We start from the raw sequence: 24,186 nt of genomic DNA, 5'->3' as shown, positions 1-24,186 counted from the left end.
TTTCCTCTCCCAGGGCAAACCTACTTTATTGTTGCAGAAATGAGATATCTGATGCCAGAATGAATCTCTTCACACAGAATGTATCAAAATTCAACCCCAAAAACATGCAGATTAAATCTCCTTTCAAGAGGTGATCTACAAAATAAACCCTCTCCACAGGCTAGTCCTGATATGAGGTGATTACTTCACATACTAAAACAGTTGTGTTTTCATGCTGACTTTTAGAAATTTCCCCATTTGTAACATTTTCTATACTCGGTGAATTGATTTTTTTTTTTTTTTGAGGGTCTTTTCACAACGTGCTGATTGTATCCAAGCCTGGAACTGCCTCATTCATTTTTATGCGGCAGCATGTGGCAAATTTTAGAGCCTCTGGATATACTTTTCACCGGATGAAAGACTAAAGTATAAAAGGGAATAATAAGAAGAAAAATAATAGTAGATGCTACCAATAATGCAAAAATCCCACAACTTTTTAGCAGTTATTTAAATCTTAAAATAATATGTATTCCTTGTCACACTCATTACAACACTTACAAAATCCAGAAATCTCAACACAGTGTAAGAAGAAACTAAAGAACATGTGTACTCTTTTCACATATAAACATCAAATTTCAGGCTGTATTTTAAAAATAATGTTATATGCCATGTTGATCTCTAAATGCATTCGTCTTTATAAAAATCAAGCACACCACTTTTTTCTTTGGATCATCTCTACAGTGGACTTGTGAGGAAACAAACCAGAACATCGAAAATATTAAAGAACCACAATAACCATTCTTACTGTTTGGTTTGGAGTAATTAAGTCTTAAAAACAAAATATGTCTCCTAATCTTGAGTACTTCTTTTGTGGCTGGTCGGCCGGCTCAGCCTTCACTTTGTTCCTGTGGGCCTTAGGCAAACAATCTGTGTCCTCCTTTCTCCTCAGCCCACAACCCACACAGCTCCCACCTGGCCTCCTGTTTCGCTGGAGCCTGCAGCAGACCAGACTGCGTGTCCTCGGTTTGTCTATTTTTTTTATTAATTCGTAAAGATAACAAAGAGACCGTTTTAGTTTAAACCAGTTTACTATTAATTCTAGAGAGGAGAGAGGGGAAAGAAGCAAAAACAAACCAGGTTGAAATAGAAGAGATACAAAAGGGAGATTTTAAAGGGCTTAACACCTAACAAAACTCTCACTGTTTCTTTCTATAGCCTCTAGCCCCTGCCTCACTTTTATAGACAGTGTCCCGAAGGTTTCAAATATTTCTTGAGGTCGCTCTATTATAATAGGTTGCGATTTCTTTCTCCCCCTTCAGTACTATGCGGGCAGAATATAAAGCTCTTCCTCTCCCCACAAGATGGCTTTGCTTTGCCGTTGTTATTGGAGAACTCATTTCGGTACTATCTCCAAGGGAAGGAACTTTGCAGATGCAATTATGGCTAAGAGTCAACTGACAACAAAATGGGGAGATTATTTTTCAATAATCTGGGTGGACCTACTACGGTCACAAGTGCCTTTAAAAAGCAGACAGGAGGGCAGAGGAGTCAGCTCCAGAAGCAGCTTTGGAAGTTGGGAGAGATGACACAGGGAAGGAGGCTGCCGTGGGGGAAGGGGAGCAGGTGGGGAAGCTTGGAAAGGAACAGCGTGCTGCCTTTTGAAGCACGCATCAGCGGGGGTGCAAACCTCAGTCCTGTAACACTACAGCAATCTGGTCACCACCCTGAATGAGCCTGGGGACAGATCCTCTCCAACATCTCACGACACGAGTAAAGCCAGTTGCTACCTTGCTTCTGGCTCGTGAAACCCACAGCAGAGAAACCAGTTACACCAACTCAGAAGTCTGCCTACAGAATAAGGAGACAATGCATTTGTGTTGTTTGAAGCCTCTAAGTTTGCTGTAAGTTTTTAATGGCAGCAGGGGAAATCAAACACAAGTCCCAAAGTCCTACATTTAATTCCCTATAAACTAAGTGAGCCCCTTGGCCATGCATTCTTAAGTATTAGACACACACACACGGCGAACTAGAAACATTTAATTTAGAATTTGTAGGTTTACATATAATTGTTCATTTATTCAACAAGATGGGAGGTTGCTGGCAGATGGCACAGACTCATTTCAAGACAACAGATGTACATTTTTAATACTCATTTTTTATCTTATTTTTAATTAGAAAGTGACACTTCAAACTGAAACTGCTAGAAACCCCTATTAAGTCAAGGAGGAAAAGAAACAAAGCAATGGCAAATTTGTTGGAAAACAACAATTAATTCAGTACAACATGATTTTTTGGATGTGTGTGTGTGTGTGTGTGTATGTGTGTAAATGGTAAAGGAAGAAATTAAAAGAAAAAGACCGGATTCTAAAGGCCTTTTATCCAATCACTGAAGCATAGACTGTGCCTATCAGTGGATATTCCATAGGAAGCAGGAGGAATCCTGGTGTCTTGGTGGTGGGGCATTCAAGTCCAGTGGGGAACTTCAAGTTCAATCACATCATCACTCCAATCTGTGCAGTCTAGGCAAAGCCTTGGCAACCAATTCCAGGCATTTTACTTTTCTCCAATAAACAATAGGAAGCTACTGCACAATTCAACTTCTTATCTTAAGATTTTGTGTTGGGAAGAAAATTTGAATGATCAGATTATTTTTTGGAAAAATCACTCTGATGACTGTAGGGTAAAATGACTGGGGGACAGTGAGTCCAATGACAGGAAGACTACCAAATTTCTCATGGTAAATAAGCAAGAGATGAGACAAAAATTAAAAATAAAGCTCAATGAGAATTAAAAGAAGGGGTGAGTTCAGCAAATATTCCAGGAAAATGTAATAACTGATTTAGAAAATTATTGGATGTGGGGGAAAAGAGAATATAGGTTGATGATCAGGCATGCTCTTGAACAAGTTCTTTCATCAACTGAGATATATAATAGAATCTATACGAATATTAAAATTAAACATGACATCTTTTAATTGAAATTCCTATGGAGCATGAAAATACCAAAGTTAGTCAGATGCCGTAAGCCAAACAATGACCCCCCCAAAAAACATGTGTCCTAAACCCCAATGAAAGTTAATTTATACAGTAAAAATGATTTTGGAGGTGGGATTATGTTAAAGGTTTTAGGATGGGGACATAATCCTGGATTATTTGAGTAGTCTTAATATGATCACAAGGGTCCTTGTGAGAGAGATGCAGGAGATCAGGGTGAAGAGTAAGACATGTAACAAGCAAAGCAGAAGGTTGGTGAGATGTGAAGGAGCCATGAGTCAAAGAATGCAGACAGCTTCTAAAAGTTGTTCCAGAAGGAATAGCTCTGTCAACACCCTGACTTTAGTCCAGTGAGACTGATTTTGGACTTCTATCCTCTAAAAATATAAGGTAATAAATTGTAAACCACTAAGTTTGTGGTAACTTCTTATGATAGCAATGGGAAATGAATACAGCAGATGTATACACATGTGTGACCATCAGCATAGAACTAAGAGATAGGAGTGGTTCATATCTCAATCTCCTGTACCCAAGCAGCAAATCTCCATCACAAGTGTGGTAATGTACTTCATGGTACAAATTTATGTTCTACCAAAAACCTTTGATTTATAAGCAGTAAGTCTTCTTTCAGGCCCCTTCTCCCCATGATGCCGTTCTCCCTAAGCAAACAAACAAATAAACAAACAAAAACAGAAGTTACTTGAAGTCAGCAGCTTTTTGTATTCTTCCATAAAACCTAAATTCTTTAAAGAGATTATGCTAAGATGATGCACAGAAATGGGGATACCATGCCGGGCAGAAGATAAAGAGTCTCAAGGACAGCAGATAGGAGACAGTGGGTTCCAACAGCTGTGGAAAGTGTCCAAGAATGTTGGAAGCATTCACAAAGCTCTCTGAAGCATCTTGAGGAAGGAACAACAGTCCACAGGGAAAGGCTATGTGGTATATCTCTGGAGAGGCTAGTGTGCCAGAATTTTGAGACTTGGCAGTTTTCTAACCATTACATAGAGCATAAACAGGAGTTTTCAATGATCCATGCAGGCTGGAGAAATAAAGGGGGTGCTTATAATGGGCTAGGAACTTGAGACTCCTCTTTTTAAAAATATATATGTATATTTTAAAATATATATTTTTAAGATTTTACTTATTTGATGGAGACAGAGTGAGTGAGTGAGAGAGAGAGAGAGACAAAACATGGGGTGGGAAGCAGAAGGAGAAGTAGAGAGAGATAGACTCCCTGCTGAGAAGGGAGCCTGACATGGGGCTCCACCCCAGGACTCCAGAATCATGACCTGAGTGAAGGCAGACGCTTAACTGACTGAGCCACTCAGGAGCCCCGGTGGCTTTTCTTTTTTTTTTCTTTTCTTTTCTTTTCTTTTCTGGAAAACATATAAACTTTCCAAACTTGATGCAAGTAGAGGAAGAGTATAGGAATGATAACAGGAATGGTAAAGATTACATATTCCTGCCAGCTATTTGGAATAGGGACTAGAATCAGAGTTTAAGGCTAATTTTAAAATATTGAAATTATAATAACTCTTGCATGTCTTTTCTTGTGAAATAAGGTTGTCTACATACGGAACAGAAAATAATATAATAATTCAGAAATTATCAAAATTAATAGATTTCAGCAGGTTGATGGACATAGGATGACTGCATAAATCCATTGAATTTCTACATACTAGCAATATAGTACCTTATTTAAACAATAGATTATAAAATTGTTTTACAAATACTGAAATTTACAAAGGCAAAAAAGCATTTGGGATATGAGGTATTGAGGTTTACAATGAATAATTTATTTTTAGAGAGATATAGAATTCATTAAAGACATGAGATCAATGTAGATGTAATCTTGATGTATAAGAAAATTCAGTCTCTTAAAAAAGATGACCATTCTCTCCAAATTGATCTGCTAACTTAGAGAAATGTCAATAAAAATTCCAAAATTGGTCTTCATGAAACTTGGAATATATAAGGAAATACAAAAAGCCAATAAGGGCCAAAATGTATTTCTGCAAATATTATCCACATGAGGTAATTTGCTGTACAGATATAATGATTAAGTATAAAGCTACAAAATAATATAGATTGAAATGAGGATGCATAATTAGTACAATGAAATAGAATGGACAGTAAATAGACCCAAACATATGTAAACACTTTATTTATGGCAGTGGTGGTTTATCACTAAAAGATTATGAATTAATCAACCAATGTTCACTAGGTGATTGATTTATCCAATTGGGAAAAGAAATGAAAAGGCAAGTCCCACTTCACATCACACACATATTTAAACACAAAATGACCCAAGACAGATTAAACACTTAAATATAAGGACAATATTAACATTTTTTTAGAAGATTTTATTTATTTATTTGACAGACAGAAATCACAAGTAGGCAGAGAGGCAGGCAGAGAGAGAGAGGGACACAGACTCCCTGCTGAGCAGAGAGCTTGATGCAGGGCTGGATCCCAGGGCCATAAGATCATGACCTGAGCAGAAAGCAGAGGCTTAACCCACTGAGCCACCCAGGCACACCAAATATTTTTTTTTTTTTTTTAAATTTAAGAGCATATGTCCTTAGCATAAGGAAGCATTTCTTAAATAGAACACAAAAGTAAAACTATAAGGAAAAGACAAATAAATGTGGCTGCATTAATATGAAAACAATCAAAATCCCAGCAAGTTATTTAGTGGATACTGACAAACTGATTCTAAAGTTCATATGGAGAAGACCAAGAATAGCCAACACAATATTGAAAGAGGAAAAACAAAGTTGGAGGACTGACGTTATTTGACTTTAAGACTTACTATGAAGCTACAGTAATCAGGACAGTGTGATACTGGAAAATAGAAAGTAGACAGATGGAACAGAATAGAGAACCCAGAAAGAGAGCACTGTAAATATAATCAGCTGATGAATTAATGGGATGATTGTGATATGTCAATGTAAGTTCATCCTTGGTAGAAAATGTTCGTTTCTGGTGGTGATAATGGGAGAGGAGGCTATGTGTGCCTGAGATCATGGAATATATGTGAAATCTTTGTCTTGTTCTCTGAATTTTGTTGTAAACCTAAAATTGCCTTTAAAAATGAAGTCTAGAGCGCCTGGGTGGCTCAGTGGGTTAAGCCACTGCCTTTGGCTCAGGTCATGATCTCAGGGTCCTGGGATCGAGTCCTGCATGGGACTCTCTGCTCACCAGGTAGCCTGCTTCACCCTCTCTGCCTGCCTCTCTGCCTACCTATGATCTCTCTCTGTCAAATAAATAAATAAAATCCTTAAAAAATAAAAAATAAAAATTAAGTCTAAAAAAATCTTATGTTAAGAAAGTTTAACAGCTCAACTAAAAATTAGATAACAATAATTGTGACATGCATAAATTAAAAAATAAAAAATAATCTGGAATACATTAACAATTATAACAAAGCAAGAAGAGAAACAAATGTCAATAAAAACATGCAGAAGATAATGCATCACACACAGAAAATTTGAAAGATAATAAATGCATTAAAATATGTTCTAATCATCATTAAGAAGAACAACTTAAATACAGCAAAAATAAAATTCAGAAAACTAATATATTGCTAGTGGAAATATTTATTGAAAAATAACCATTTTAATGATATATTCTTAATTCTATTGTGCATAGTCTTCATATTTAAAGAGTCTTACAAGTGATTCAGTGTTATTTAGAAGACTTTTCTTTATTTCTTCATGATACATAAAATAATAATGCAGCTTATAATCAATAGCGTCTAAGATTTGAATGAAATATGGCAATATATTTGAAGATATATAAATTGTACATTGCAGAATTTCTGCTTCCAGTTTCATATCCATTTTTGCACATATCATTTTTACTTAACTACATTAGTCATATCCAAAAATGTAAGCAGAATATGATAAATACCATGATGCCATGGAAGTGAAAAAAACAAACAAACCTACCTTTCAAGAATGACAGACAACTTATGTTTAAAAAGTGATGAATGTTATCCCTCCATTGTAGTAAGGCATTTTTTCCTTCTATGTTTTCATGACATTAATCAATAAATCACTTATATTTAATCTAGCAGAGACAGTTATGAAACAGGTGCCCAAATTGGCAAAGTGTTATACCTATAGATGGTCTCTTAGCAAATGACTTTCAATCAAGCAAAGATATAATAAATATTTTATAGGGGATAAAACACAGATAGTTAAACATTTAAAAAAACCATGTATTTCTGTTAGATTGGAAAGTAAACTATATTACTAAATATAAAGAAAGGTAGAGAGAATTCAGGTGAATTCTTTTACACCTGTAAAATTTTATGTTCTTTTTTTTTTAATTTAAAAATAATGGATAAATGGTGGTTTTCATAACTGTTCTCTAAGGACTCTGAACACAGCAAAGTTACGTTATGAGGGGGCCACTGAAGAAGAAGATGGGTGTGGAATGGGGGGGTGCTCCCCTACTTCAAGTACAGTGGTGCTTTTGATTTTGTATTTTTCTCACTGGAAAAATGTGAGTTATGTATATTGGGATAAATATCCCATATTTCTCTAAGAGCTTTTATAAAACATTAAGATAAAAAAAGAAACTTTTTCTTTACAGTTTCCATTAAATGGATTTTTATAAGGATTCTTTCTATTGCAAAAGGCAGAGGAATGCAATGAAACTCGGCTGGAGCAAATGGAGAATTCACTGTCTCAGTCGATAATGTTCAGAAATTTGGCCAACTTCAAAAGCAGCCTGTTCTAGGAGCTCAAATGGTGGATCAGGAACCTGTGCAAATCCTGCCTCAGCTCCACTCTCCTCTTGGTGCTGGCTGGAATCTTACCGGGAGTTCTTCATCATGGCCCCAAGATGACTGCATCCATTCCAGATCTAAGACCCCTTTAGCTTCTCATTCAAAGGACAAAAGCAACTTCAGAAGTGTCAGAATACTTCACAGTTCAGAAGAAATCAGCATAGGCTTGACTTTTACTCATGATTCAGACTGATGTTCTTTGGATCTCTCCCTGAATTCAGATAATGTGATCATCCAAAAAGCCCAAGACAAGTCGGGGCCCATTCAAAGGGCTTCCCCCCAAAAGTTAAATGTGCTATCTGGAACAGTTCACAGTTGCACAGTTTAGGGGGGTCAAGTGCAAAATGAAATTGCAGGGTTCTTTTTTTTTTTATGATTTTTTATTTATTTATTTGACAGAGAGAGACACCACAAGTAGGCAGAGAGGCAGGCAGAGATGGGGGGAAAAAGGCTCCCCGATGAACAGAGAGCCCCATGCGGGGCTCGATCCCAGGACCCTGGGACCATGACCTGAGCCAAAGGCAGTGGCTTAACCCACTGAGCCACCCAGGCACCCCAAAATTGCAGGGTTCTGTTTTAAATAATATTAAGGATTTCAAGACAGCAACAAGAGAGCATAAAACTAAGCATGGTGCCCTTCTAAGCACAGAGCCCTGTGCTACGGCACTGGCCATGTGCCCAGGAAACTCCCATCTGCTGCATATTGTTTAACCAGAAGAAGGGTAAATAGATTCTTGGTGGAAGAAAATAACATGTGTCCAATACAGAAACTGAATTCAAGCTTGGACTCGCCCTTCACAGTTTTAATCCAATTAATGTTTTTGAGCTTTGGAAAAGCCTTCCACTTGAAAAAAGGAATTTTAATAATAGAAAATGTGCAACGCATTCTTTTCTTTCATAAGCTTTATGTTTTTATGCCTCTGTATTTTAACTTCCATATTTTTGGGGATGTATTCCCATTTGTCCTTCATTTTCACGTGTATATACCATTACCTCCTCTTCTCAAAGAAGCAGAAAAATACTTCCCCCTTAATCCATATTTTCCTGCTTGTTTCCCCTCTGCCTTCATTTCGTACTTTCCAATCCTTAATTATTCTTATCTCCTCTCTTTTCCCAAAGCACTCCACATGTTCCTCATTTTTGTCACCTATAAAATTCTTTCCCAGTGACAGGTTTCAGTTTTAATTATCTCTGAATCTAACCATAACGTACGAAGTATGGAGCTCAATGCCTTTCACCTAGTAGGGTCCAATCAATATTTGATGAGTGAATGAATATCCTTATTTTCTTACCCACTGTTATGCTTCTTTACACTCCTGGCTCTGTCTGAATCCCCCTATTTAATTAGATAATATATAACAGAGCACCGGCATAATCCTAGGTACTAGTTAGTTCTCAATACAAAATATAACATGATTTAAATCTGTATGATTGTACATTTATTTAAATGTACATAAGCATACTGGGCATAATGTTTTATCTTAAATAAAACTTGTTTCTATAAACATAGTCATATTCTGTAATTTTCCAAACTCAGAATTCTTTATCTACAAATTGTATTGTTTCTTAAGTTGTGTGTGTGTGTGTGTGTGTGTGTGTGTGTATGTGTGTGTGTGTGATTTGCTTTGTGTTATCTTAATTATGTCCCAAACACCATTATATTTTAATTTAGGAAAGCATTATACAAACATGAAAAAGACTGGCTTGTTGGATGACTTTATAATTGTTTCATATACTAGGTTGTCATGATTAATTAATCACTTTTATACCTTAAAATGAACACCAAGTTAATGACACCTCATATTCTTAAACAAAATGGTATTAGCACAACATTATTTTCTGGTTAAAGACCTTGCTAGAGTACAAATATGTTTGCATACTTTATCTGTAATTGCAAGTGTCACTGTGGTAAGAAAGCTATTAACATTATGCAGTGAACATTTAAAGAAATATTCATAGTCAAAGAGATAGTATTAGGCAGATAATTTAATTATTAGTTTGATTGCTTTTTAATCTGACTCATCAGCCTTCTGCTTCGGTGCTTATCGTAATTTGCATTCTTATGGTGAAATCTAAGTAAAATGACCAAAAACCTCAATATATTTTCTAAGCTGTAAGTCTAACAACATTAAAAAAAATGGCCAAGATTAGATTTTATGTCGATTGGATGAAGCTTTGCCTTAAAAATATATTATTTTATAATTGGGATCACTTTGTATGTCTATACATGTTAAAAAAAAAAAAAAGGAAAGAAAAGAAAAAGAAAAAAACACCTCTTACTGCTCAGTTTTTGTTTTCTTTCATTAAGAACCTAATCCATGGGGTGCCCGGGTGGTTCAGTGGGTTAAAGCCTCTGCCTTCACCTCAGGTCATGATCCCAGGGTCCTGGGACACCTCAGGTCATGATCTCAGGGTTCTGGGATCGAGCTAGCATCGGGCTCTCTGTTCAGCGGGGTGTCTGCTTCCTGTTTCCCTTCCTCTCTCTCTGCCTGCCTCTCTGCCTACTTGTGATCTCTGTCAAATAAACAAATAAAATCTTTAAAAAAAATAAACTAACCCATAGTATTTTCAAGAAATTGGATTGTAATAACTACTTAGTACTAAAAAAACCCTCTATTTGTTAGTTTACTATGTTCTATTTATGTTTATTATATGTTTATCTATACTTACATCTACCTATCTGTTACATATATATTTTCATCTACTTGCAGCAAGAAGAATTAATGATATTATATACATAGATCTACAAATACATATACAGAGAGAGGTCAAAGAACATGTTTTCAGAACATTTCCTTCAGTGAGACTCTGTAATCATGAAACCACTGATTGTATCCATATGATCTGAGTTCAACTCTAGGCAGGTTAATTTTATAAGTTTTCCTTAAGGGCTTAAATGTTGGGACTACAGGTTAGTCAATAATGTGACAATGCACTTGATGAAAAGTTGAAACATATTTGGCTGTTCCCAAGGCTACACATACTTTATATTGTGTTGGAAAATGTTTGACTGTATTACAAAGTGATCTTTATGTTCATACTTTAGAACAAGAAAGATTGTAAGCAACTTGAAGAAAGTGACAAAATGTCTGTGGAAGAAAAGAGGATTTGGCAACCCAAATTATCCAGAACTTGTCATGAACATTGATTTAATTTAAGTCTGTAATCACACAATAATAATCAAATGAAGAATTAAGGAATTATTTAGTCGGTTATAGCAATCTGGATATTCCAGGACAAATATCCTTCTTGATTTTCAATAGCCTGAGAGGATTTCAGACATCTGTATTTTTCATATAATTGCCTTACTGCTTTCTTTTAACTTTTCCTTAATATTCAAAGCTGAACCTATCTTGCATCAAAATTTGTCCTTCAAATGTATGTAACAAAGTGTTCTGACATGGAATAAGTGGTAAAATTAGTATTTTAAAAATAATTCATGAGAGTATCACAGAAAAGCAAAGGGATTTACACAAATGTTCCTTTTGGAAGGATAGGGAAACAGAAGTCTTCATTTCTGCTGGTAATAGAAAAATATTTTCCCATGAAACCTACTTTATTTAGAATTTTAATTGATCAGTGGAAGATCAGTAACTACATTGCCTCATGCAAATTCAGCAAATATAATGTGGATGTGTGTGTTTGTGTTTTTAATTGGGAACATTTCTACATCCCAATAACAGTAACTGCAAAACACTATGTATGGGTATATGTATGTAGCACATTTTAAAGAACCATTTTGTTTCTTTAGGGAACTGGCAGATTCTAAGAAAACCAGTTAAATATAGTATACTTGTTACGGTAATTGCGTTACATAAAAGGGACAAATTAAGATGTTATAAATGTGATATGCCATCTGTTTCTGTTTTTGTTCTATTCGCCACATGCATCTGTTCTTATTCAGCTATAAGGAAGCACTTTGTCTTAATTTACACATCAAAATATTGCAAAAATATCAATTTTGTACACATAAAAACTTCTTTTCCTGAAATGAATACTAAAATCAAGGAGTAACAAATATTCAAATTAATATTCTATCTTTAAAATGAAATTAAAAAAATATACAGATGACTAGGTAAGAGAGATCCAAATCACTCAACTAAGAACAGTTTGCTCCAAATTACTTACAACTATATAGGCATCATTTGTATCATTCATTTTGGACAACAATGAAAACTGATCTTAAAAAGTTGAACTAAAAAACTTTTCTCATATTTGATTGTGTTGGTATCATGAAGAATATAAATGTGTTTTCTAATAATGAGATTTATATACACACACAAACATATGTATGTTATTATTTCAAAGTTTATCTTAAGTGATCATCATCCTAATGCTTTATTTTGACTTAAAATCATCTGATACAACCTTCATATTCTGAAAACTAATGGAATCAAATGAACCTACCTGCATTGCAAGTGAATAAAATAATGGCACAGAACAAAAAAGGAACATTAATCCAAATGGGTATTGATTATAGTATGACGCTGACTATATACTTTCAGGGTAAAGATAAATACAATCACAAATAAATTTTAAAATCTAATTTGGAGTTTTGCTGTTTCTAGTGGTATTCGTTCAGCAATATTGTAACTTTATGAGTATTGTATCAGTTAACAAATGAATAAATGTTTGATATAGTTAAGAGACTGGGTTCTAACGCTGTAGAGAGATGGAGAAGGAAGGAAGAACCCTGTATTATTGAATTAGCATGTAGAGGTATGAAAAGAAACTCACACATGTATATACATATACAAATATATTTTTTAGTTATTTCTGCATCAGTGAGTACAAAAACTCTAAGTCTTGGTTTCCAAATCCTCATTAAACAAAACCAGTGTTGCTTGGAGTAATGGTTGATTCTAGCACTGGGGTAGGGTCAGTCTCAGATAACCCTGGAACTTCCTGTGTTCAAAAAATAAGGAAATGACTAAAAAAACTGAGATAATAAAAAAAGACACAGAATACAGGTTGTGGTGAATTTCACTGGCCAATTTGTAACAATTGAGAGCATTAAAATGGATATTAACTAGAGTATAATATATTGAATAAAATTAGACTGATTTCACAGTGGCACTTCATACATATGTAACAGAAAATGTTAATTAATAAATACTGGAAGAATGACAAAGTTAGAAAAGTCAAAATTCATAACAATCATTTTAATAATTCAGGTAAGTACTGTTAATAAGTGTAAAACTATGAGGGAAAATTAATGGAATGCAGGATAATTTCATAGTAGACATTATTTAAAAATAATGAATTAAAAAAAAAACTAAAGGCCATATTAACTAAGTGCAATGGATGATACTAGGAAAATTCAACAGGTGGTATTATTGAAAACTACCTTAAAACTATGCAAAGAAATAATAAGGGAATGAATCATAAGATTTGTATTTTGTGAAACTAGGAGACATTGAAAATTATAGAAAAAAATCAAATGAAAGAACAGTGAGTAATTTGTAGATCAGGGAACTTAAAACTACAAATCCACAGAAAGGAAGAACAGAGAAGTCAGGCAGTTCAGTTTGACTATGTCATTTATTTCCAGGAATTGGATGCACCAGCTACCATAGCAGGTGGAAGAGAGACAGAATGGGGAAATAACCACTGTTTCTTTATAACCACCATTTCTTTAAGTCATTCTTAAAGCAGGGAGCCCAGTGAGGGGCTTGAACCCAGGATCCCCCGGACCATGACCTGACCAGAAGGCAAATGCTTAACCAGACAGAGATACCCAGGTGCCCTGTTTAAGTCTTTCAGTGATCTCTGGATATGCAGCATTACCCAACAGGATCCCTGAATCTTGTTTTTAAGCAAGAATGTTGTGATGTAGGGGGTAAAATGCCAGTCTACATCTGGGGAATTAAGAGGATGTCCTCATACAAATGTTGAAGCTTCTCGGTCCTTTCTTTGCTTCACATCTAAAACTCTCCCTCCCAAGTTGGTGATTAGAGGACTCCACAAATACCTGAGAATTCTCAGAGAAAAGCTGACTGACCACTTTACTATTCTAGAGGAAAGTCAGTCTCTTTTTCTCTATTTCCTAATCATTAAGGCTGTAAGTTTATAAAATGTATTAATCTCAAGAAAACAACACTTTGCTCCATTTTATCTATTGTTTTTATTTCATTATTCATTTCTCCTTTCATCATTCATTATCCTGTTTCTTCTGCTTACTTTGTGTTTCATTTGTGCTTATTTATGCCATATCTTAAGGTAGAAGCTGAAGTCATGATTTGAGAACATTCTCTTTTTAAAATATGAATATTTAGTATCATAGAAATACACCTAAGTGTTGCTTTAGAGGCATTCCACAAATTCTAATCTATCATATTTTCATTTTTATTCAATTCATAATATTTTTTTATTCATTTTTTAACTTGCTTTTTAACCAGGTTATATACATATGTGTTATTTAGTTTCCAAATAGTTCAAGGTTTCTCCAGATTTCTTCCTGTTGTTAATTTCTAATTTGATTCTTTTGTAGTTAGAAAACATACTGGGCTTAGCTCAAAATCTTTGAAATTTATTGACACTTGTTTTTGTCCCTGAATATATTTTATCTTAATAAATGTCCCATTTACACTTCAGGAAGAATGCACATTTGGCTGCTATTGGGGGGAGCATTCTAGTGCCAATCCATTCACGTACATTGACAGTGTTTTTAAAATCTTCTGTATCTTTTCTACTTGCTCTATTAATTAATTAAGAAGGGGTACTGGATCTCTTGACTCTAAAGTAGATTCATCTCTTTCCCTTTGAAGCTCAATCAATTTTTGCTTCATGCATTTTGTAGATCTATTATTAGGCATGTAAATAAATTATAATGGTTGTGCTTTTTGATGAATTGACTCTTTTATCATTATAGAATAACCCTTGATCCTTAATAATGTTCTTTGTACTTAAATCTACTTAACTGATGTTAGTATAGGCATTCTAACTTACTTTTAACCTGTGATAGCAAGATCTACTTTTTTTGTTATTTTAAAAAATCTTGTATTTATATTTAAAGTGCAATTCTTATAGGTAGCATATGCTTGGGTCAAGGCATTTTTAATGGCAATGGTTAAAATATTTACATTTAGTGTGATTATTGATAGAGTTAGGTTTCAGTCTTTCATTTTGCCACTTGTTTTCCATTTGTCCCATCAATCTTTTGTCTCTGTATTTTATTGATAGTTTAGAATGAGTTAGAGAATATATCTTTAATTTATCAGTTTACCTTAAAATGATGTTCTATAAATTCACATGTATAAAAACCTTACAGTAATATACTTCCATTTTTCCTCTCCTGAACTTGTTGCTATTGTCATGTATTTCATGTATACACATATTTTAAAGATTTATTTATTTATTTGAGAGAGAGAGAGATACTAAGTGGAGAGAGGAGCCGAGGGAGAAAATTTTCAAGCAGACTCCCCAATGAGCACAGAACTCAATGCAAGGCCTGATCTCATGAACCAACGAGATCATGACCTGAGCTGAAACCAAAAGTCAGATGCTTAACCAACTGAGCCACCCTGATGCCCCAAATGTATACATATATTTTAAATGCATAATATATTGTACTTGTTTAAACAATTATATTTTAAAACAGTATATAATAAGAAAATGATCTTTTAAAATTACAGTTTGGTTACAATTTCTTGTGCTTTCTTTAACATTTCATACAGTGAAGATTTGATGATAAGTCTTTTACCTTTTGTCTTTTACCTTTTGACTTTACTTAACTTTTTTGGTCTTTTACCTTTTGACTTTATTTAACTTGAACTTTTAACTTTATTTAACTTGAAAAATACATGTACTGCATATAGAACACTAGCTTAGCAGATTGTTTTCTTTCAATACCTTAATGATTTTGTTTCACTCTCTTCTCCATTGCATTATTGTTGATAAGAACTTTGCTGTCCTCCTTGCTTTTATTTCTCTGAAGATAACACATCCTTCCTTGATATGGTTTAAGATTTCTATTTCTGAGTTAGAAAAAAAAATTTGCTTATGGTGTGTTGTAGTATTGTTTACTTCAAGCTTCTTATGTTTTGGATTTGTTAAGCTTCTTAGATATATTGTTTAATAGTTTTCATCAAATTTTGAAAAAAATTCAGATGTTACTATTTTGCTTTTTAAAATTTTTTTAAAAAGATTGTATTTATTGATTTGAAAAAGTGAGAGAGAACACGAGAGGAGGGAGGGTTAAAGAGAGAAGCAGACTCCCCACTAAGTGGGGAACCCAATGCAGGGTTCAATCCCTGAACTCTGGAATCATGACCTGAGTTGAAGGCAGATGCTTAACTGCTTAACCCACTGAATCAAATAGGTGACCCCAGACATTAATTAATTTGTTTGGGGTTTTTTTTAAAGATTTTATTTATTTATTTGACAGAGAGACAGACAGAGAGCACAAGCAGGCAGAGAGGCAGGCAGAGGCAGAGAGAGAAGCAGGCTCCCCGCTGAGCAAGGAGCCCGATGCGGTGCTCGATGCGGGGCTCGATCCCAGGACCCTGAGACCATGACCTGAGCTGAAGGCAGCGGCTTAACCCACTGAGCCACCCAGGCGCCCCTAATTAATTTGTTTTTTATATCTTCCTTCTCATTGCCCTTTGAAGTCACTCCAGTTTTATGTATTAAATCAATTGGAATTTTTTCTCAGAGCTTACCATTGCTCTTAATATGTTTTATAAATTCCATTTTATTTGTGTATTTACTATTTCAAGTTCATGAACCTTTCTTTCTTCAATGTTTAATACGCTATTAATCTAATCCAATATATATATTTTTAATCTCAAGCATTATATTTTTCATCTCTAGAAGCTTGATTTATTTTTTTTTCCTTCCATGTGCCTACTTAGTTTTTTGAACATATGGAATACAGGTATAACAATGTTTTAATGTTATTTTCTGCTAGTTTTAGTTCTATATCTATATGATTTTTGTGTAGATTTCTATTAATTGAGTCTCAACTTCATTATGTGTTATGTTGCCTGCTTCTCTGTATGCTTGGTTATTTTTGATAGGTTACCAGACTTTGTAAAGTTTAGCTTTTGGGCACTGGGTAATTGAGTATTCCTGAAAATCATCCTCAGCATTGTTTTATGAAACAGTTAAGTTGCTTAGGAAAATTTGGACCCATTTGAATCTTGCTTGTATGTTCTGCTTGTAGGATCTAGAACAGTATTCAAGTGAAACATTAGTTATTCACTTCTGAGATCAAGTCATCCTTAGTTTTATTTATTGCCCCAGAAATGAGAAATTTTCCCCATCTGGTTGTGGCAATTTATATTATTCCTGGCCCTGTGTGAGTTCTAGATAGTTCCTTTCCTTCCCAAGTAGTTTTCACATACACAGGCATTGATCAGTAAGTACCATTCTTTCTTTTCCCTCCCCTCTCTTCTTAATTCCTGGCTCCTCCTTCTCCTCGCTTCTCTATCTCTACCATTTCCCCTCTTTCCTTTCTACGTTCTCTATGGCTCCTCTTCTGCCTCTCCTTTTCCTCCTCTTTTCCCTCTTCCTTATCTCTCCATTCCCCTTCTATTTCCCTTCCCTTCTTTTCTCTTTCCCTTCTCCTATTTTATTCCAAAAATACAATGTTCATTAATTTAATGGGTTTTGACAGATTAATGCTTATAATCCTTGTGCTAAGTATTCTACTATATACGAGGGAGATCTGTTAAAGCAATGTGATCAATACCTGCCCTCACAGAGCTGACAAACTGCCAGAGAACAGTGTCTTCCTTATACCCAGAGAAACAGGTGGGAAACCAAGATTTATTGTGTTAATCAATCCACCTTGATACATCGAATTTTAAAATTAAAAATTCAAAATAAACTTGAAATATGATCTTTGATTTTCTAATAATGACAATTTCATTTAACATTCAGCCTATTTGTCTTCAGAAAGAAGTCTTAAGAACTAGTCTTAACAAGGTAAGTAATCTTTTAAAAAAAGGTGGGGACACCTGGGTGGCTCAGTTGGTGAAGTGGTCAACTCTTGATTTCAGCTCAGGTCATAATCTCAGGGTCATGAAATCAAGCCCTGCTTTTGGCTCAGCGCTCAGCAGGGAATCAACTCGAGATTCCATTCTCTGTCTCCTTCCCTCTGCCCTGCCCACCCATGCATGTGTGTGCCCTTGAGTGCCCTCTCTCTCTAAAATAAATAAATAAATCTTTTTAAAAATCTTTAAAAAGTTCTGTACTATAGAATATGCTCTCTTCCTCTGCTCTCTCTCTCTCTGTCTCTCTCTCTCTGTATGTGTGTGAGAGAAAGAAAGAATGAAAGAAAGAAAGAAAGAAAGAAAGAAAGAAAAACCAAAATAGAGGCAGAAAATAATCAGCTACATACCAATAAATAGTACTGATATTCAAGCAGGCACCTGGCACTTTCCCTCAAACAAAAGAAAATCAAAAGGTTTCCCATACCAATCTAATTTATATAGAAAAATACAGAAAAGCCCCCTTGCCCCAACCCACACACAGACCCAAAACACAAATCCTCTGAAGTTGCATCGTACCCTCCTAAGACATTAAAAATCCTTGCAGTTCACAAAGTTTTAGTTGTGTATCATTCTGTGAGGGTTTTCTGCCTTATACCTGTGATTGTGGAAATGTCAGGGGACTCCTGTTCAACAGTAAATAAGCAATACCTACAATGATAACAGTTCCATTTATCTACCTCCTAAATAGCCCTTAAATTTAACTTCATATTGGCTTCCATGGCCTCAACTCAATCTTTTATTTCTCACCTAGAAAACTGTAATATCTTCCTAACATGGAACCTCAATTCCACCTTATCATCTCTGTGGTATTGCCACAAAGATTTTGTGTTGTTTGTTTTAAAACTTTTATCTTCTTATAGAAGTATAGTAGATTTTTGAAAAGTAGTTTATGTGGAGTTCAAATCCAGACTTTATACTATCTGCAAAAATGAACGTTATTTACCTGTTTCAAACTTATTCTCATCTGTAAATGGAGATTAATAGGAACTCCCTTGTGTAATTTTTGTGAGGGATATATTTGACTTGCATGTCAAGTGCTTCTCACATGGCACAGAATCTAGGAAATCCTCAATGAATGTTAATTTTGTGATGTTGTTGCTGCCTATAGCATATAATTTGGCAACTTAAGAAAAATAATAATGAAAGTAGTAGTAAATAATACTTACCAATCCATTAATCCTTTATAGAAATTTTGTTTTGTTTTCTGGTCAGTGCCTATAAATGGTGCACTGATCAGAGTTAATTCTTGGGCCTGCAGATTGGATTGTTATTCTCTTATTTGAAATAATTTTTTTAAGAATAAATTTGCAGGCCCATTTTGATCAAGTCATCAATTTTTAACCAAATCTTGTAAGTGCTAATAGGTTAAAGTGAGGGTTGATATCTGATACTCCTCTCCCTCTCCTCCCCCAACCCTCTCTTCTCCTCTGCATTGCTTTCTAGCTAGTCTTTCACTTCTTCTTTCCCAGATGAAATTGAGGAGAGATGACATATTTGAAATATTTAATTTCTTCCTCCAAAACATAGTGTATATCTTATTTTATTCAAGACTCTTTTTTTAGTTTCCAGGACATTTTTTAGCTCTTGTTATTTGGGTCTTGCATAGTTTTCTTTAGGCCTACAGCTAATTTTTGTACAGTGGTGTTATTATGAAACAAGTGATTTCATCATTAAATACTCTAAATTTGAATTTCAATCTTCTAACTATAAGCTGTAAGTTCTCCAGGTGATTCTGTTTAATATTTTGGTAAGCAGACATATCTGAAAATTTCACCAATTTTGCTGCTTTCGTTTTTTTATAATTTCTAATACTGAGAAAATGCTTGTGGGTATTAAATATTTAGAGTAAGTGAATTCCAAAAATTATATTGAATTCTATTCTTGAATGTTAGTGGTAAATAGTTTGTGTAGTAAAATCCAGGTTCAAACTAATCTTTGCTTGTAAATTTGAAGTTGTTAATCTATTAACTTTTAAAGAATAATGATATCAAAATATTCTTATACATGCAAAAATAATCTGTTTATGTCTTCTTTGAAATCTTTTAATAAAATCTCCATATATTTTGTGTTTTTCTAGATACATGGGTAAGAATATAAGGGTTCTCTTACCCATTCTTGGAAATTATAATAAGACTTTCTTTTTAAAATGGACTTTTTAGGGGCGCCTGGGTGGCTCAGTGGGTTAAAGCCGCTGCCTTCGGCTCAGGTCACGATCCCAGGACTGGGATCGAGCCCCGCATCGGGCTCTCTGCTCAGCAGGGAGCCTGCTTCCTCCCTTCTCTCTCTGCCTGCCTCTCTGCCTACTTGTGATCTGTCTGTCAAATAAATAAATAAATAAATCTTTAAAAAAAAAAATAAATAAAATAAAATGGACTTTTTATAGAAAATCGATAAGAGAATAGTCACCTGCCTTCAACCAGAAATTTTGCTGGATTTGCATCTAGAATATTCTTCTACTTTTCTTGAATAAACATTCCATACAAGGTGAAGTTGGAGCTCCTAAAAAACAAAACCTAAACAAATCCCAAAGAACTGAATTGAAATTTTTGGAAGCCTTTTTTGTTATCTGCTTATAAATCTTTTTATCTGTGGCAGAATCCTACCTGAGAAATTTTTTTTATGACATATTCCCTGAAGGGAATATTGTAGTGAATGCAGCCTCACATCCTTCATTTACTTTATTGGAAGGTTATATTATACACTGAGAACAATGTAATGATTCTGAGTGACCAAAATGATCTTGTTTGTTCACAACGGCATCTAAAACTAAATGTCTGAAACCTGTTTTCAGAGACCCTACTCTGCTTTCAGATTTCTCTACATCAATAGATGGAAACTGTTTCACTCCGCTACAACTGCACCACAGCTCTGGCATAAAGTTCCCATTCCTCACCTGAAATGTTTCCATAACTTTCTTTTTCCTTGCTTCTCCTCTGTCTCTTCTATAGACTATTTTCCATATAGCAGCTTAAATGATTAAAATGTAAAACAAAGTATAATGCTCCTCTGTAACAAATTTCTTAATAGAGCTTCCCAGTTAAGGGTTTTATTCATAGTGTTTTTTTCCATGGTCTGTGAGGCTCTGATATATAATCCTCACCAACACCATCAACCCCAGACACATACACACACACACAAACATCACATACACACAAACATCACACACACACACACACACACCCCACACACCACACACTACTTTTCTTACCTTTATCTTCTACTATTTCTCCTCCAAACCCTATACTCTAGCTTGTCTGGCATCGGTGATATGCCTAAAACGTACCCATTACACTCTTGCCACAGGCCCTTTGCACATCCTATTCCCTCTCATTAGAAATATATTCTCCAGATATCTTTACTTCAGGTGCTCTTTTCCTTCATGTTTCTGTTCAAATGTCTATGTAGTAGAGATATCTTCTATATAAAATAACAGTCAGGGATACCAGGTGGCTCAGTTGGTTAAGCATCTGTCTTCAGCTCAGGTCATGATCCCAGGGTCCAGAGATCAAGCCCCATGTCAGACTCCTTGCTCAGCAAGGAGCCTACTTCTTCCTCTGCCTGCTCCTCCCTCTGCCTGCCACTCCCCCTGCTGGTGCTCTCTTTCTCTGACAAGTAAATAAATGAAGTCTTTAAAAAAAATCAAATACCCCAACTACTTTCCCCTTATTATCCATGCACTATCTATTACAGAAAGAAAAATAAATAGGTACTGGATGGATAAATTAAGTATACACAAACTGTTGAAATAATTCTAAAATTTAATTGACTTCTGTAAAATAAAAAGTCGTTTCTTAACATCACAATGGAACTGCAGAATCAGGAGTGTTAGGTAGAGAGTTAACTGCCTTTTTCTCCTTACAGTCCAATAACTGGGCCTCTGTTTATCTAATGAAGAAGACTGTGGGTAAAATTCAGAAGATTAGTGAAACTGAATGGGAAAAATTATTACATTTTTAAAAAATTTTCAACAACCTCTAAAGTTTAACATTTTCTTCAATTATGAATGTCAGCAACACAGTGGAATAGTATTAGTAGTGCCTGTGACTTTGTCACCAATACAAATCATAATAATTTCCTATTATATTGTGGTCATGGTCATTACAAGGTAGTTATAAATGTTTTTATGCTCTTAACTTCTGAGAAATCATGGTACTTATTAAACTTGCCACTGAATCACACGTGATTACAACAGTATCTATGTGACTCCCCCACTTTTGAAACAAAACTGTGTTTGGGAATGTTGTGTGGCTTTCTTTCAATTTGAGTCTTTCCCAATTTTCTAAGTAGGATTTCTCCAGCATATGCTAATATCTGTGCCTATTGCCACTGTTGATTCAAGTATTTACCTAATTCAATATTCAATATTCCCTTCATCCTTCTAAATATGAATAAGTGTGTGTGAATTTCTTGGGTATGGGATGGAGACTGACATATCAATACCCAGAGCTCATGATGTCATCTTACGTAGAACTAATAAAATGATCTAGCTCACCAATTTGATCAGCCCACTCATGAATCCATGCAAAAATGGTTGTACATTCCCTTCATCACAAAGTAGAAAGGGCTCAACTTGGTACACAGAAAACTTCTTTCACTCACCTCTGCTCATACAATGTAACTTTTCTGTTTGTTATATTATCTTGCAACAAAGATGAAAATAATGATAATAATAATGGTAACCCTTTATTGAGGCTAATATACTTTGTTCCATATACTAAGTTAAGTGTTTTATGTAAATTATCTCATATAATTCCCATAACAACATAATGGGAGTACATACTGTTATTATCTCCAAATCATAAGTAAGAAAACTGAAGTTTATGAGATTAAGTAAATTAATCAAGGTCACACAAGGATGATATGAAATTTAGGATTTGGACCCACACTGGTTGACTTCAGAGCCAAAGATCTTTACCTAGTACATGACAGTAACACTTGTGAGTCCCTATGCATCCCCACAATGCTCTTGGGCAATCCTAATTCTGCACTTACCACATTGTATTCATAGAGTTACAAGCCTGCATGCATAATAAGAAAAGAAGCTTATTTGTTTCTTTACAACAGTATCTGGTGACTTTCTATGCTCTGATTTTCATATCCTAAATACCTAAAATTAAAAATAATTCTATAATTTAGTAGGAAAAATAATTTATCAAGCTTATGTTCTTTCAAGTTTGAATTAAAAGAAGGGACAGAGCTCTGATTCTTAAAGAAAATAAAATGAAGCTATACTAAAGGTTTAGGTACATTTCCAGCTGCATTTTTAGAAGCTTGCATTTTAAATTAGAACAAAGGGAAAAATCAAGCTGTAACAACAAAATTGTTTTGCCCCCAAAGATCACCTCTCCCTCAAGGTTTCCCTAAAGCTATTTCTTATTTTAAGTAGACTTCTAGCTTTGCTACTGCTGCTTCTCAGGGGAACAAAGATGCAACATCCTGATAAATTTAACATTTCTTATACTGAGAATGTCTCCCAAGAGACACGACCACTTGCAGCATTGGATACAGAATCTTGGTAAACATGTTGTGAAAGCAACTCTTACAGGAAACCAAAAGCAGCAACATAAGCCACTTCCCTCTCCCCTGAAGCCAATATTTGACTTCCAGAAGTCATCCTTTTAAGAGTTTCAGAGGATTCACCTGTCTATATAGATCAGTTTGCAAATTTTAAATAAGACATTAATGATAAAACTTTTGATAGCTTTTGTTTACTTTATTCAATACTTATCAGTATCAAATCCTATTAGAACAATCTGTGAAGCATTTAAAAATGCAGTTACCCATTATGCCCTACTTCTGAATCAGAAAGACTCTCCAGGTGGGTCTTCAGAGACCTGTAATAAACAGTAAAACTCTTAAAATTCCAGGTTCATAAGGATCTTAATTCACTTCTGTAGCAATCTGATGGGAAAATGCAGAAGCAGACTGTGGGGTATTAGAGCAGGATGTAGAGCCCAGCCGAGTCTCCACAGCATGGAATTACTGTGGTGAATCAGCACGGCTCAAGAATAGGATTCTAAGTGGTCAGAAACAATCACGACTGCAAATTCACCATTTATTCATCCATCAGGCAATCACTGAGAGCCATCAAGCTCATAGGCAGCATGTATGAAGTCAGAATACCAGCAGACATGTTTACAATGAGATATAAGCCAGTCACGTCGGTATTCCCTTGTATAAATAGCAGGAGATATGTATGTGAAGGTCAGTAATAATCATAGCAGCCATTTATTAATTTAAGTGGCAAACTGCTACCCCAGAGGCTGGACGCTCCAACCCTGCGGAGAGTACTCTCTCGCACTGTATATGTGTCATGTGGAAAGTCAGATTATCCTCAGACCTATTTCAGTTTGATATGAAAACTGCAGTGTCAAGAATCATGTGCTGTGCAGTTTTCTGACACACATCCCTCTTCACATTA

This window comes from Martes martes (assembly GCF_963455335.1).
Source record: "Martes martes genome assembly, chromosome: 3".
NCBI lineage: Eukaryota > Metazoa > Chordata > Mammalia > Carnivora > Mustelidae > Martes > Martes martes.
This window is presented reverse-complemented; position numbering follows the sequence as displayed.